Genomic DNA, 15563 nt, shown 5'->3' on the forward strand with positions numbered 1-15563 from the left:
AACATTCTATCCCCATCCTGAGACTCAAGTTCTACCCCTCTCAATGTTTCTCCTCTTCTCAACCATAACCAGTAGTTGGGGTCTCTCCAAAGTCAATAATATACCAAACAAAAGATGATAAGCATGAGAATAATGACATGTGTAAGCAGTATAAATAGTACTGATGGTACTATAATTTGGTATTTGCAAATATGTTTCCACTATGCATTACTTTTTAAGACTACATCTAATGAACAAATATGTTTGAGTGTTTTGACATGCGAAGCATGTACCTTTTACTAGTAATCAAAGAGTAAGGATTTTGTGAATCTTTCCTTAATGGTTTCTTAATCAACAAGTTAATAAACTAGGAATCTAAAAGTTTCATGTTAAAGCATTGACATCATACATTTGGTTTACTTAAAATAAATGTTCTGAACAAGAATAATAAAAAACAAGTATCCATGTTTTCTCCGATATATCTACATATCGTCCGATATATCAGCTGATATTCAACATCCGATATGTCAAAGCCAAACGGATACGAACCCCATATACGATATTTTGAAGCTTGACTCTGTATGTGTGGTGATTGGAAAGCCCAACATTCAAGCAGAAGACTTTTTGAGATGTCATGTTCTGTTGCCCTCGTGCATGAGGCTTATGCATATTCGTTGCTGAGTGGTCTAGGACACGACGCATAAATGCGTATGGGCATTTGTTGTGTTCGGCATCGTCAAGGATAGAAGGAATGACATTGGTGGTCAAGCAAATGCGACAACACATAGTGGTTGAGTTTTCGTGGTGCTACTTTAGTACCAAAATTGGAGTCTTTGAAGGAAATGTGCCCTAGAGGCAATAATAAAGTTGTTATTTTATATTTCCATTTTCATGATAAAGGTTTATTATTCACGCTAGAATTATATTGATCAGAAACCTTAATACATGTGTGAATACATAAACAAACACCGTGTCCCTAGTAAGCCTCTACTAGACTAGCTCATTGATCAAAGATGGTTAAGGTTTCCTAACCATTGACATGAGTTGTCATTTGATAATGGGATCACATCATTGGGAGAGTGATGTGATGGACAAGACCCATCCGTTAGCTTAGCATAATGATCGTTCAGTTTTATTGTTATTGCTTTCTTCATGTCATATACATGTTCCTTTGACTTTGAGATTATGCAACTCCCGGATACCAGACGAATGCCTTGTGTGCTATCAAACGTCACAACGTAACTGGGTGGTTTTAAAGATTCTATACAGGTATCTTCAAAGGTGTTTGTTGAGTTGGCATAGATCAAGATTAGGATTTGTCACTCCGAGTATCGAAGAGGTATCTCTGGGCCCTCTCGGTAATACACATCATAAGCTTCCAAGCAAACGACTAAGGAGTTAGTCACGAGGTGATGTATTATAGAATGAGTAAAGAGACTTGCTAGTAACAAGATTGAACTAGGCATGAAGATACCGGCGATCGAATCTCGGGCAAGTAACATACCGATGGACAAAGGGAATTACGCATGGTGTCATAACGGTTCGACCAATAAAGATCTTCGTAGATTATGTAGGAGCAAATATGGGCATCCAGGTTCTCTTGGTTATTGACCGGAGAGGTGTCTCGGTCATGTATACATAGTTCTCGAACCCATAGGGTCCGCACGCTTAACGTTCGATGACGATATAGTATTATATGAGTTTTGTGATTTGGTGACTGAATATTATTCGGAGTCCCGGATGAGATCACGGACATGACGAGGAGTCTCGAAATGGTCGAGAGGTAAAGATTGATATATAGGACGATGGTATTTGGACATCGTAAGTGTTTTGGGGGGTACCAGGTACTTATCGGGTCACCGGAAGGGGTTCCGGGCACCCCCGGCAAAAGATATGGGCCTTATGGGCCAAGAGGGGAAACACACCAGCACAAGGGGCTGGTGCACCCCCCATATGGGACGGCCTAAGAGAAGAAGGAAAGAGGGGAAGGGAAAGGAAAGAGTGGAATAGTATTCCCCCTTCCTTCCCTCTCCCCCCTCTTTCCTTCCCCTCCGACAAATATGGCAGGGGGCACACGGCTTGGGAGGAGCCCAAGTAGGATTCAGTTCTACTTGGGGCACCTCCTTACCTCTCTTCTCCCCCTCCCACCTATATGAAGGAAATATGCCCTGGAGGCAATATTAAAGTTGTTATTTTATATTTCCTTATTCATGATAAATGTTTATTATTCATGCTGGAATTATATTAACCGGAAACTTGATACATGTGTGAATACATAGAAAAAACACTGTGTCCCTAGTATGCCTCTACTAGACTAGCTTGTTAATCAAAGATGGTTAAGTTTCCTAGCCATGGACATGAGTTATCATTTGATAAACGGGATCACATCATTAGTGGAATGATGTGATGGACAAGACCCATCCGTTAGCTTAGCATAATGATCGTTCAGTTTTATTGCTACTGCTCTCTCCGTCTCAAATATATATTCCTCTGACTATGAGATTATGCAACTCCCGGACACCGGAGGAATGCTTTATGTGCTATCAAACGTCACAAAATAACTGGGTGATTATAAAGATGCTCTACAGGTATCCCGAAGGTGTTTGTTGGGTTAGCATAGATCAAGATTAGAACTTCTCACTCCGAGTAACGGAGAGGTATCTCTGGGCCCTCTCGGTAATGCACATCATATGAAGCCTTGCAAGCAATGTGACTAATGAGTTAGTTACGGGATGATGCACTACAAAACGAGTAAATAGACTTTCCGGTAACGAGATTGAACTAGGTATGAGGATACGGACGATCGAATCTTAGGCAAGTAACATACCGATGATAAAGGGAAAACATACGTTGACATTGCGGTTAGACCGATAAAGATCTTTGTAGAATATGTGGGAACCAATATGAGCATCCAGGTTCCGCTATTGGTTATTGACCAGAGAGGTGTCTCGGTCATGTCTACAGAGTTCTCGAACCCATAGGGTCCGCCCGCTTAACGTTCGATGACGATATGTATTATATGAGTTATGTGTTTTGGTGACCGAAGGTTGTTCAGAGTCTCAGATGAGATCATGGACATGAGAGGAGTCTCAAAATGGTCGAGAGGTAAATATTGATATATTGGAAGGTTATATTCGAACACCGAAAGGTTTCGAGAGGTTCGGGTATTTTTTGGAGTACCGAGGGGTTACCGGAACCCCTCGAGGAAGTATTGGGCCTTATTGGGCCATAGTGGAGAGGAGGAGGCAGGCCGCAAGAGGTGGCGCCCTCCCCAAGGGAGTCTGAATTGGACAAGGGGAGGGGGCGTGACCCTCCTTTCCTTCTCCCTCTCCCTCTCTTTCCCTCTCCCCCTCCGTTGGAAAGGAAGGGGGGCGACTAGGATTCGGAATCCTAGTTGGACTCCCCCCACTTGGCGCACCCCTAGGGCCGGCGGCCTCCCCTCTCCTTTATATATGGGGGCAGGGGGAACCCCAAAGCACAACAATTGTCTCTTGTCCGTGTTCGGTGCCCCCCTCCACCGTTTACTCCTCCGGTCATATTGTCATAGTGCTTAGGTGAAGCCCTATGCGGATCACTTCACCAACACCGTCACCAGGCCGTCGTGCTGACGGAACTCATCGACTCCTTCATGCCTCTACCGGATCAAGAGTATGAGGGACGTCATTGAGCTGGACGTGTGCAGAACTCGGACGTGTCGTACGTTTGGTACTTGATCGGTTGATTCGAGAAGACGTTCCACTACATCAACCGCGTTAAGTTAACACTTCCACTTTCGGTCTACGAGGGTATGTGGACACACTCTCCCCCTCTCATTGTTATGCATCACCTAGATAGATCTTGCCTGAGCATAGGATTTTTTTTTGAAATTGCATGCTACATTTCCCAACAGTGCATCAGAGCCAGGTCTATGCATAGATGATATGCACGAGTAGAACACAAAGAGTTGTGGGCGGTGATCGTCATACTGCTTACCACCAATGTCTTATTTTGATTCGGTAGTATTGTTGGATGAAGCGGCCAAACCAACCTTACATGACCGCGTTCATGAGACCGATTCCATCGATAGATATGCAACTAGTTTTGCATAAAGGTGGCTGGCGGGTGTCTGTTTCTCCAACTTTAGTTGAATCAAATTTGACTGCGGTCGGTCCTTGTGAATGTTAAAACAGCAAACTTGATAAATCATTGTTGTTGTTTTTTGTGCCATAGGTAAGTACGGTTCATGCTAGAAGCCCGTAGTAGCCATGTAAAACCTGCCACAAACAAAGTAGAGGACGTCTAACTTGTTTTTGCTGGGCATGTTGTGATGTGATACGGTCAAGACATGATGTGATATGAAGATGTTGTATGAGATGATCATGTTTTGTAGAAGTTATTGGCAACTCGCATGAGCCATATGGTTGTCGCTTTATTGTATGAAATACAAACATTATGTAATTGCTTTACTTTATCACTAAGCGGTAGCAATAATCGTAGAAGCAATAGTTGGTGAGACGACCACGACGCTATGATGGAGATCAAGGTGTCAAGCCGGTGACGATGGAGATCATGACGTTGCTTTGGTGATGGAGATCAAAAGCACAAGATGATGATGGCCATATCATGTCACATATTTTGATTGCATTTCATGTTTATCTTTTTGCATCTTATTTTGCTTAGTATGGCGGTAGCATTATAAGATGATCTGTTGGTGTCAAAACCGGCGGATCTCGGGTAGGGGGTCCCGAACTGTGCGTCTAGGTGGATGGTAACAGGAGACAAGGGACACGATGTTTTACCCAGGTTCGAGCCCTCTTGATGGAGGTAAAACCCTACGTCCTGCTTGATTAATATTGATGATGTGTGTTACAAGAGTGGATCCACCACGAGATCAAGGAGGCTAAACCCTAGAAGCTAGCCTATGGTATGATTGTCGTTCGTCCTATGGACTAAAGCCATCCGGTTTATATAGACACCGGAGAGGGCTAGGGTTACACAGAGTCGGTTACAATGGTAGGAGATCTACATATCCGTATCGCCAAGCTTGCCTTCCACGCCAAGGAAAGTCCCATCCGGACACGGGACGAAGTCTTCAATCTTGTATCTTCATAGTCTTGGTGTTCGGCCGATGATGATAGTTCGGCTATCCGGACACCCCCTAGTCCGGGACTCCCTTAGTAGCCCCCGAACCGGGCTTCAGCGACGACGAGTCCGGCGCGTATATTGTCTTCGGCGTTGCAAGGCGGGTTCTCCTTCAAACTTCACGTTCCTGTCGAATAGTGTCCGGCTTCCTTATAAATGTTGCGCTCCTTGGCTTCTACGCCCAATAATGGCCTTCTTCCACGTGTCGTATGAATGCGAAAAGCTAGGGTATTTTTACATTTTACCCCCTAGCCGCACGAACGAGCCGCCTATAAAAGAGGCGAGGATCTAGATCCAGCTCACACCATCCTCCATTCGCTAGTTCTCATCGAAGCGCTTCTGACAAAAACCCATTCCATCATGGATAGTCGACGGCTCCTCCTCTCGCGCTCCCAGCCCTAAGCCAGGAGATTGGGGGAGATGCTAAGTTCCACACAGCGAGCTAGTGGCGCTCCAAACCGAGGGATATCTTCCCCCAGCTTTCATGGTTCCGGTTCGAGCCGGACTGGTCACCTTCAAGGGTGGAAAGCAGGCGGAGAGCGTCCCCAACCCTTCCAAAGGAGAGCGGGTATGCTTTGTCCCTTATCTAATAAGGGGGCTCGGATTTCCCATACATCCGTTTCTCCGGGGGCTCCTGGAGTTCTACGGACTCCAGCTTCACCACCTCACACCTGCCTCCATTTTGCATATCGCGGGCTTTGTAGCTCTTTGCGAGCTGTTCCTGGGCATCGAGCCCCATTTCGCGCTGTGGAAGAGATTGTTTTGCCTTGTACCCCATTCTTATGAGGGGTCGATATATCAAGTGGGCGGAGCCGAAATATGGCGCATCGCCGGGACCGGATATCTATCCGGCACCCCGAAGAAGGCGTCCGAAGACTGGCCTTCGGAATGGTTCTACATGGAGGACGCCCCTCTGCCGGATCCTGTTCGGATCGGCCTCCCGGAGTTCAGCAATGCTCCCTTGAAGAAACGCCTGAGCTGGCGCCCGCGGAGCCCTCAACGGGAGGATGATAGAAGCGTCCATTATCTGATGGGCCGGATTAGGTTACTGGCCCACTCCGGATTGACCATGATTGGAATCATGGCCACGTGCATTATGCGAGGGGTGCAGCCACTGCAATATAGGGGCCACTTTGTTGGGGATATTACCACTAGGTATAAACCGGCTTACTTGGGCCGGGTTAACTTCATTAGTGGTGTAAACAGATGAAGGCCCAAGGCCTGTAGACGGTTAGAACATATAGCCGTAAACCGGCCGCATGTATGGCTTGTATTGTAAGTAAGGAATAGAAAGATAGCAACCGGAGTACGAGTATGATCCGGTTAGGACTCTGTGAACCGACGGGCGCCACCCGTGTATATAAGGGGGCGACCCGGTGGCGGTTCAGGAGAGACAAATACAACTCGAGCCTAGGCGAAGCTTGTTTGCTCCCTAGCCATCGAGATCATATCAATTCCACCACAACTAGACGTAGGCTGTTACCTTCATCGAAGGGGCCGAACTAGTATAAAACCCTCGTGTCTTTGTGTCTGCTTTAACCCCTTCAAGTAAACTCGTAGCGATGGCTCCACGACTAAGTCCTTTTGCTAGGACACCTGCCGTGACAAATCCACGACAGTTGGCGCCCACCGTGGGGCTATCGCACGATGGTTTGACGATCTTGGAGGGCAAGCTCAAGGGACTCGAAGGCTATGTAGTGGGCCGGATGACCAAGAGTCGTCGGGGCAGGATCTACATCGATGATGCAGGATGGGGTCCCGAGGCCGATTCGATCGAGTATGGGTACCGGGTCCCCTTTGGCAGCGTACACGTCTTCATCGGCAAGATCGGTGAGCCTGGGCCTGAGCCGGACATCTACACCGACCCCGTCGAGACGGCTCAGCGTGCGAGATCTACCCAGGTTAAACCGGCCATGAAGCGTGCCTTCGTTGGAGTCATCTACGAAGGAGAGCGTGAGGACGAATCAGAGCACGGTAGCGAGACCGTCGTCTATTCTGGCGACGAGTCTTCGACCGGAGAGACAGAGTCGCTATACCGGATGCAAGACGATCAGGTGAGGGGTTGTTCCGATGGCGACAGTATTCCGGACCCCCCAGGCCAGATCAACCGGGTTGGAATATTCATGGCTGGCACCCAGGCGGCGAATTATTCTTCAACTGCCGCAGCAATGCTCTTCGGATCCGCAGCGGCAGCGGCAGCAGGGGCAGGAGGCCTTGTGCGCCCGCCGGTTCAAGTTCTATCTGATCTGTTTGACGCACTAGCCGCGCTTATGGCAGAGGATAATCCGGCGGATCAAGAGGCTCATAATGCAGAATTTGCGAAGGTGAGAGAGCAGATCGTGCAAGCCAAAGCGGATCTGGCAGAAGAAAAAGACCGGATGGCTGCAGAGCGGGCCGCTTTGGACGCATAGGCCTATAAACTCGTGCTTGACCAGAATGCATCACAGGAGGTTTTGAAGCGGAAGCACAGATCACGCCTGCCGTTAGGGTTTGACCCCCGAAATCTCTTTCACACTCAAGGAGCTGGACCCAGTAATCCACCGCGGTACCAGGAGACAAACCGGATTGAGGCGCCAGGGCCAGGAGCGACGGTCCAACCTCGCCTGATGGAACCCCCTCACCAAAATATTGTGGTCCCTCCGCCGGTCCAGACGCCCCCGGGTCATTATTCGAATCCTATGGACAACCTTGTTGCGGCCGCAACACGGTTAGAGGCCATCCCAGTCGAAGGGGATTCTCCACAAGCAATAGAGACGCGCCGGGTTAAGGAGCTTCTCCGGACCGCGCTGATTCAGCAGGAGGCATACTCATACAGCCGTGATCGGATTCATTCTACGCCCCGTCCGAGCCGGAGCTATAGCAGGCGCATAGATGAACCGGCCATATCAAGCAATGCGCAAGGCCGTGAAGCGGCCCATGGTGATGACCCGGCAGGTGGTGTTGTCGATACTCGGGATGCAGTGAACCGGGCCCGGGCACAAAGGGAGGCCGAGCTAGCAGCACAGGATAATGCGGGCCAACTCACACCGGTTCGTTCTGCCACCTTTGTCGGGCCAGGAATCACATCCGCTCTGGGAGTGCCTTGCTTGATCCCTGCTTTACGTAATGTGCGCCTGCCCAAAGATTTCAAGGGTCCACGCAAGGTGCCGAATTATACCGCCGATTTACCCCCCGAAGCATGGATAGAGAGTTATGAGATGGCCATGGAAATGCTGGACGTGGATGAGGCCGCATGTGCAAAATATTTCACCATGATGCTTGAGGGCACGGCTCGTACTTGGTTAAAGAGCCTACCGCCCAATTCTATCAGCTCATGGGCCCAGTTGCGGGCCCGGTTTATACAGAATTTTAAGGATACATGTAAGCAGCCCAAGTCCATAGTAGACCTGGCGGCTTGTGTCCAGGAGGAAGGAGAATCAACGACCCATTGGGTGCGCCGCGTTTCGGAAATTTTGCACTCATCTGACAGGATTAATGCTGACTCTGCGGTCTTAACTCTGGAAGGCAACTGCCGGTTTGAGCCTCTAAAATTGAAATTGGGACGCATGAAGCGGTTCTGTAATGACATGGGAACCCTCATGGCTGCTTTAGTGAAGTATGATGATTCGGACAGTACCAAGGATCCTGAGCTTAATGATGATGAAGCAGGGAAGGGAAAGAAGAATAGCAACTCCAAACAGAGCGGGTCATGGAAACGGAGGCAAGCGCAAAGCGGACGACAGCGTGGACTTTGTGGCCAACACTAACGCACAGGACAGGGGGCAGCGGCGCAGAGGTAAACCGGCAAATCGTAACGGGGCTCCCAATCCTAATGCAACCCGTTTGAACTATTTGTTGAATCAGCCTTGCCCAAAGCACGGGACGAAGGAGGCACCGGCTAACCATCTTTGGAAAGATTGCTATATCATGCAGGAGTTCAAGAACTCTAATGTTTTCCGGTATGATCACGGATCAGGTGGCGGTTCAGGATCCGGTTTCAGCGGGCCGGATCACGATGGGGTTTCCGGTTCAGGTTGTAATCAGGGCGGTCACAACCACCAGAATAATTAGAACAGCCAGCAGCAGCAGCAGCAGTCAGGCTATCAGAGCCAGCCAAAGCAATTGAGCAATGGGCAATACCATGTCTTCACAACGGGCTTGGATAAGCGCGACCGAAAGCTCCACAAGCGAGCGGTGAATTCTGTTGAACCGGCCTTACCACGTTACTTACGCTGGTCAGAGCAGCCCATCGTGTGGAGCAGAGAAGATCACCCGCCCCGGGTTGATAATCCGGGCCAGTTAGCATTAGTGGTGGACCCTCAGGTGGGGGGTTATAAATTCACCAAGGTACTCATGGATGGAGGAAGCAGTATTAACATACTATATTATGAGACATTCAGGCGCATGGGACTAACAGACAAGGATCTCAGACCGTCGAATACGGTATTCCATGGTGTTGTGCCAGGCAAATCTGCGTATCCTGTTGGTAAAATAGCTCTAGATGTGGTTTTTGGAGACGAGCACGACTCCCGGTCGGAAAAATTGAGCTTCGAAGTGGTGAAGATCCAAAGCCCGTATCACGCCTTGTTTGGGCGACCGGCTTATGCCAAGTTCATGGCGCGGCCTTGTTATATCTACTTACAGCTCAAGATGCCGGGTTACAAGGGGACGATAACGGTTCATGGGAACCGTAAGATCGCTTTGGAATGTGAAGAGGGTGATGCGGCTTACGCAGAGTCGGTCTGTGCCACAGAAGAGTTGAAGTATTATAAGGACAATGTTGATCCGGCGGATATGACCCCTTTAAAGAAGCCAACTACAGAGCAGGATTCAGATCTGAAGTTCAAATCGGCAGCTGAGACCAAGCTTGTTGACTTCGTGCCTAGCGATTCATCCAAGCAGTTCACTATCAGTGCCAACCTGGATCCCAAATAGGAAAGCGCGCTCATCGAGTTCATCCGTGAGAATCGGGACATTTTTGCATGGAAGCCGTCTGACATGCCAGGTGTACCGAGGGAACTCGCTGAGCACACTCTTAATGTGGATCCTAAGTATAAACCGGTGAAACAGTTCCTCCGCCGGTTTAACGAAGAAAGACGCAAAGCCATTGGAGAGGAAGTGGCCAGGCTTTTAGCAGCTGGTTTTATTATTGAGGTGTTCCATCCAGAGTGGCTTGCTAATCCGGTGCTGGTTCTTAAGAAAAACAGCACTTGGCGTATGTGTGTGGATTACACAGATCTTAACAAAGCCTGTCCGGTAGACCCTTTTGCCCTCCCCCGTATTGATCAGATCATTGATGCCACGGCGGGTTGTGAGCGTTTGAGTTTTTTGGATGCATACTCTGGATATCATCAGATCAAGATGGCGGTTAAGGACCAGGAGAAAACATCATTCATCACTCCCTTTGGAGCCTTCTGCTATGTATCTATGCCCTTCGGGCTCAAGAGTGCCCAAGCCACCTATCAACGGTGTGTGCAGAATTGCCTGCATGAGCAGATCGGCCGCAATGTGCACGCATATGTGGATGATATTGTAGTAAAATCAAGGCAGAAGGAGACACTGGTGGATGATTTGAAGGAGACCTTTGACAACTTGCGAGCTTACATGATGATGCTTAATCCGGCCAAGTGTGTTTTTGGTGTTCCAGCAGGCAAGTTACTGGGTTTCTTGGTGTCTAACAGAGGAATTGAGGCTAATCCGGAGAAGATTATGGCTATTACATCTCTAGCTAAACCGGAGTGTATCAACGATGTTCAGCGTTTGGCGGGCCGAATCGCTGCGCTGAGCCGGTTTATCAGCCGCCTCGGGGAGAAGGCTATCCCTTTGTACCAAATGCTGAGGAAGACAGACAATTTCGTCTGGAGTCCAGCTGCTGACGAGGCATTTGAGGACCTGAAGCGGCAGTTAGCCAATCCGCCTGTTCTTGCAGCTCCGGTCGACAAGGAGCCACTATTATTATATGTAGCGGCTAATGCTCGGGCAGTTAGCATGGCTATTGTGGTGGAGCGCAAAGAGGCAGGCAAGGAATATCCGGTTCAGCGGCCGGTTTATTATATCAGTGAGGTGCTGATTGAATCCAAGCAAAGGTATCCGCATTGGCAGAAGCTGGTCTATGGTGTTTTTATGGCCAGTCGGAAGTTGAAGCAGTATTTTCAAGGGCACCCCATCACAGTGGTCAGTTCAGCTCCCTTGGGTGATATTATACAGAATCGGGAGGCGACTGGCCGGATTGCCAAGTGGGCTATAGAGCTGGGGCCGCATGGACTGAAGTACGTGCGTCGGACGGCAGTGAAGTCTCAAGCACTTGTTGATTTCATCAATGATTGGACGGAATTACAAGCACCAGAGGAGAAGCCGGATCACACATATTGGACTATTCATTTTGACGGATCCAGGCAATTGGAAGGCTCGAGGGCTGGAGTCGTATTAACTTCCCCGCGAGGTGATAAGTTCTGTTATGTTCTCCGCTTAATGTTCCCTTGTACTAATAATGCAGCTGAGTATGAAGCCTTGCTCCATGGTCTGCGGATGGCTAAAGAGATGAATTTAAGCCGGGTTAAGTGTTTTGGTGACTCGGACCTAGTGGCTCAACAGGTGTCCGGCACTTGGGACTCTAAAGACCCGCTCATGGCTGCATATCGTCGGGAAGTGGATAATATTGCAGGTTGTTTCAAGGGTTATCAAGTGGATCATGTGGACCGTCGGAAGAATGAAGCGGCGGATGCTTTAAGCCGGTTGGGCTCCCAGCGTAAACCGGTTCCGCCTAACGTCTTTTTGGATGTGTTGCACAATCCGTCAGTCAAGCTCCCAGGTGAAGCGGATTTGGCTATTCCTGATCCGGAGTCCCAATTGGTGGCAGCCCTGCGTGTTATTCCGGATTGGACAGTTCCTTATCTTGCGTACATGACAAGGGGGGAGTTGCCAGAGGATGAGATTCTGGCCAGGCAGATAGTCCGGCGATCCAAGTCTATGACGATTGTCAATGGTGAATTACATCATTGCAGTGTATCAGGGGCGTTTCAACGTTGTGTTTCTCCTGAGGAAGGCTGTGAAATCTTAAGAGAAATCCATGAAGGGGATTGTGGGCACCATGCCGGTTCAAAGTCTCTGGTTGCAAAGGCGTTTCGTCACGGGTTCTACTGGTTGACAGCACATGCTGACGCGGAGGACTTGGTTAAACGGTGTGATGGGTGTCAGAAATTTTCAAGGCGTGCTCATGTGCCGGCTCAGGAATTGAGGATGATCCCAATAACATGGCCGTTTGCAACTTGGGGGCTAGACATGGTTGGACCTTTTAAAAGATCCAAGGATAAGAAAACTCACCTTTTGGTGGCAGTTGATAAATTTACCAAGTGGGTTGAAGCGGAGCCTGTCAGCAAATGTGATGCTGCAACAGCGGTACAGTTCATCAAGAAGGTGATTTTCCGGTTTGGTTTTCCACACAGTATCATTATTGATAATGGTACCAATTTATCCAAGGGCGCTATGAAGGAGTACTGTGAACGTGAGCACATCCGACTTAATGTGTCGTCAGTGGCACACCCCCAGTCCAATGGACAGGCAGAACGAGCTAATCAGGAAATCTTGCGAGGCATCAAACCCCGGCTGTTGGTCCCATTGCAAAGAACACCAGGATGTTGGGTTGAAGAGCTACCATCGGTATTATGGAGTATCAATACTACGCCAAACCGGTCCACAGGATACACGCCATTTTCCATGGTCTATGGAGCAGAGGCAGTTCTCCCTAGTGACATCCGGCACGATTCGCCTCGTGTGGCAGCTTATGTTGAGGCAGACAATGAGACAGCACGACAAGATGCTTTGGACTTATTGGACGAGGAGCGTGATATAGCGGCCGCCCGTTCGGCAATTTACCAGCAAGATCTTCGTCGCTATCACAGTCGCCGGGTTAGAACCAGAACTTTTCAAGAAGGAGATTTGGTGCTTCGATTCATCCAAGATCAAACGGATATGCACAAGTTATCCCCACCTTGGGAGGGACCTTTCATAGTCAGCAAGAATCTGCACAACGGGTCGTATTATCTGATTGATATTCGAGAGCATCAAGACTCACGTACATCAGAGGAGGAGACCGGCAGACCGTGGATTATAGCTCATCTTCGGCCTTACTATACTTGAGCCATTGGCTCTATCTATGTACATATCATGACAATGTATATATTATCTTTGATATATCAAACCGGAGCCTCAGCTGAAGCGGGGTCTCTGTCTGCCTCATCATGCGAGGTTACACGGAGTGGTTCTGTTTAAAGCGGCCTCCGGTTTACCCCTTGACATTTGTTTTTATATATCACTGGGGGCCTTGGTCGTGTCCGAACCAACGAACACCCTTTGATAGGCGACAGCCACCAGATCATTTGGGGACTTGGTCAAGTCTGAACCAGTCACGCCTCTTGGTCGGCCTAAGGCCACAAAATCATTTGGGAGCATGGTCGGGCCCGAGCCATTGCTACGTCTCTTGATCTGGCATATATGCCACGAGTCATTTGGGGACCTGGCTGACCTGAATCATTGTCACTCCTATTGGGGGCCTTGATCCTGTCCGACCATGGTAATGCCATCTGAACAGCTCAGTATAGCATATTTTTGCAAATGGTTTTTATTATTACTTTTTGCTTCCATGTTGTTTTCATGGTTTGTTCGTTTTTTGTTTTTGTTGGATTTCTTTATGACAACAAGTATATTTTTTCCGGGTCAGCCAATGATTTTTGATCGCCCTTCTAATCCGGAGGATTCTGCCCGGTTTACCTTTTCCCTGTTAACATCATGGAGTAACCAGGGGGCTCGTATTAAGTCAGTACGGTTTGTACGGGGGCTATTTTCTTCCTTTTTGACGGTAATGGTTTATAAAAACCACCGCTTCAGGCTTGGATAAGCCAGCCTTATACCCAAACATGTTCAAATCTTTCTGATTGCAGGAAATATGAGTTAAAGTTTTTCAAGTAAAAGCTTCAGTACTTATGCACGAAGGCATATTCCCGGCAGAAGTTTTAATTATCTTATTACAAGGCAGCATGGTGCCCAGACAAACTCATTGTTTTTATGGAAGGATGTTGTAAATAGCTCTTCAAACCAGCTTCCGGTTCAAGCCTGCTCTTCATCCTCCGCCGCTTCAGCTTCCTCGTCTCTACCCATTGGCTGGAAATCAACAGTGGTCCAGTCGATTCCCATTAAAGCTTGGAAAACAGCTTCTTCATGGATCAGGGAAGACGGTTCAATATCAGGTGCGTAAGTGTGCTTACGGATTGGAGGAATCAGATTCTCCGCTTCAACAGTTGGGGCAGGCACTCGCTTGTTTTGATTATTATATTGCGCTTGATAATGTGTCAAATCTGCCTCTTCAGCTAGCTGGCAAGCCAGAGGGCGCACTGCACGGTTTATGGCCCTTAAATCTTCTTCGTTGAACTCAGAGCCATCTTCTTTCAGACTGGGATAGCCTTGAGCTGCTTCCACAGGATCAAAGTCGGGCACCCATGCCTTTGCCCGGATTAAGGCATTGATGGCTCCGGTTCGGGCAGCGGATTTTTTCAGCTCTTCAAACCGGGCTGGAAGCATTGACAGCTTGCTAAGGGTGTCCTGGATTAAAGAGGGCGCCGGGTTGTTGTGAGAAGCTGTGCTGATGATCCGTTGGGCTCCGGTATATAGTTGTTCTATCAAGGTGTAGGCAGATTTAAATTTCTTCCGCATGTCATTTCCTAAGTGCCCAATACGTGTGGCTACAACAAGATTGGAATGGTCTCAAACCGGACTTACGATACAACAGATTCAAATTCATCACAGAAGTTACAAGGAGCTTACCAAAGATTGCAGCAGTCAGAGTGTATTTGCCGCTGTACGGCCGTCAGTTCATGTGACGCCCGGATGATTAAGCTACAGCAGCCCTCTGCTAATGATGCCATGTCACTTCGATTACTATTGTCAATATCGCGTTAGTTCGAAACCGATTTAAATTCAATTCAAAATCGAGCAAACAATAAACGTTTTCAAATATTAAAATTTAAATGTTCTAAGTGAACCAAATAATACTTAGGTAATTAAGGTGGAGAAACCAAACTTTGAAAGAATGTAAAGGCTCTAAGATAATTAAAACAGTAGCTAAAAACAGTTTAATTAATGCATGTTGAATTTTATAAAATATTAAACTATTTTATCTTGGGTTGAGAATTAAGGTGGCGGTAGTATATTTATAAATACAATTTTAGGTGCTAGTGTTTATTTTTATAAAACTGAAATAAAAGGGAACTTGAAATAAAATAGAAAATAATAAAAGAAAAGGAAAATACAAAATAGAAAACACAAGGAAAATGAAAAGCCCCACTCCACTAGGCCGAATGGCCCAGCTGGCCGGCCCAACCGGCCAAAGGCCCAACCGGCCAACCCCACTCCTTTCCTTACCCCCCCCCCGCAACCCTAGCCGCCACCCCACTCGTCCACTCCCCCCCACTCGCGCCTCCCACGTTCCT

This window comes from Triticum dicoccoides, chromosome 3B (genome assembly GCF_002162155.2).
Source record: "Triticum dicoccoides isolate Atlit2015 ecotype Zavitan chromosome 3B, WEW_v2.0, whole genome shotgun sequence".
Taxonomy (NCBI): Eukaryota; Viridiplantae; Streptophyta; class Magnoliopsida; order Poales; family Poaceae; genus Triticum; species Triticum dicoccoides.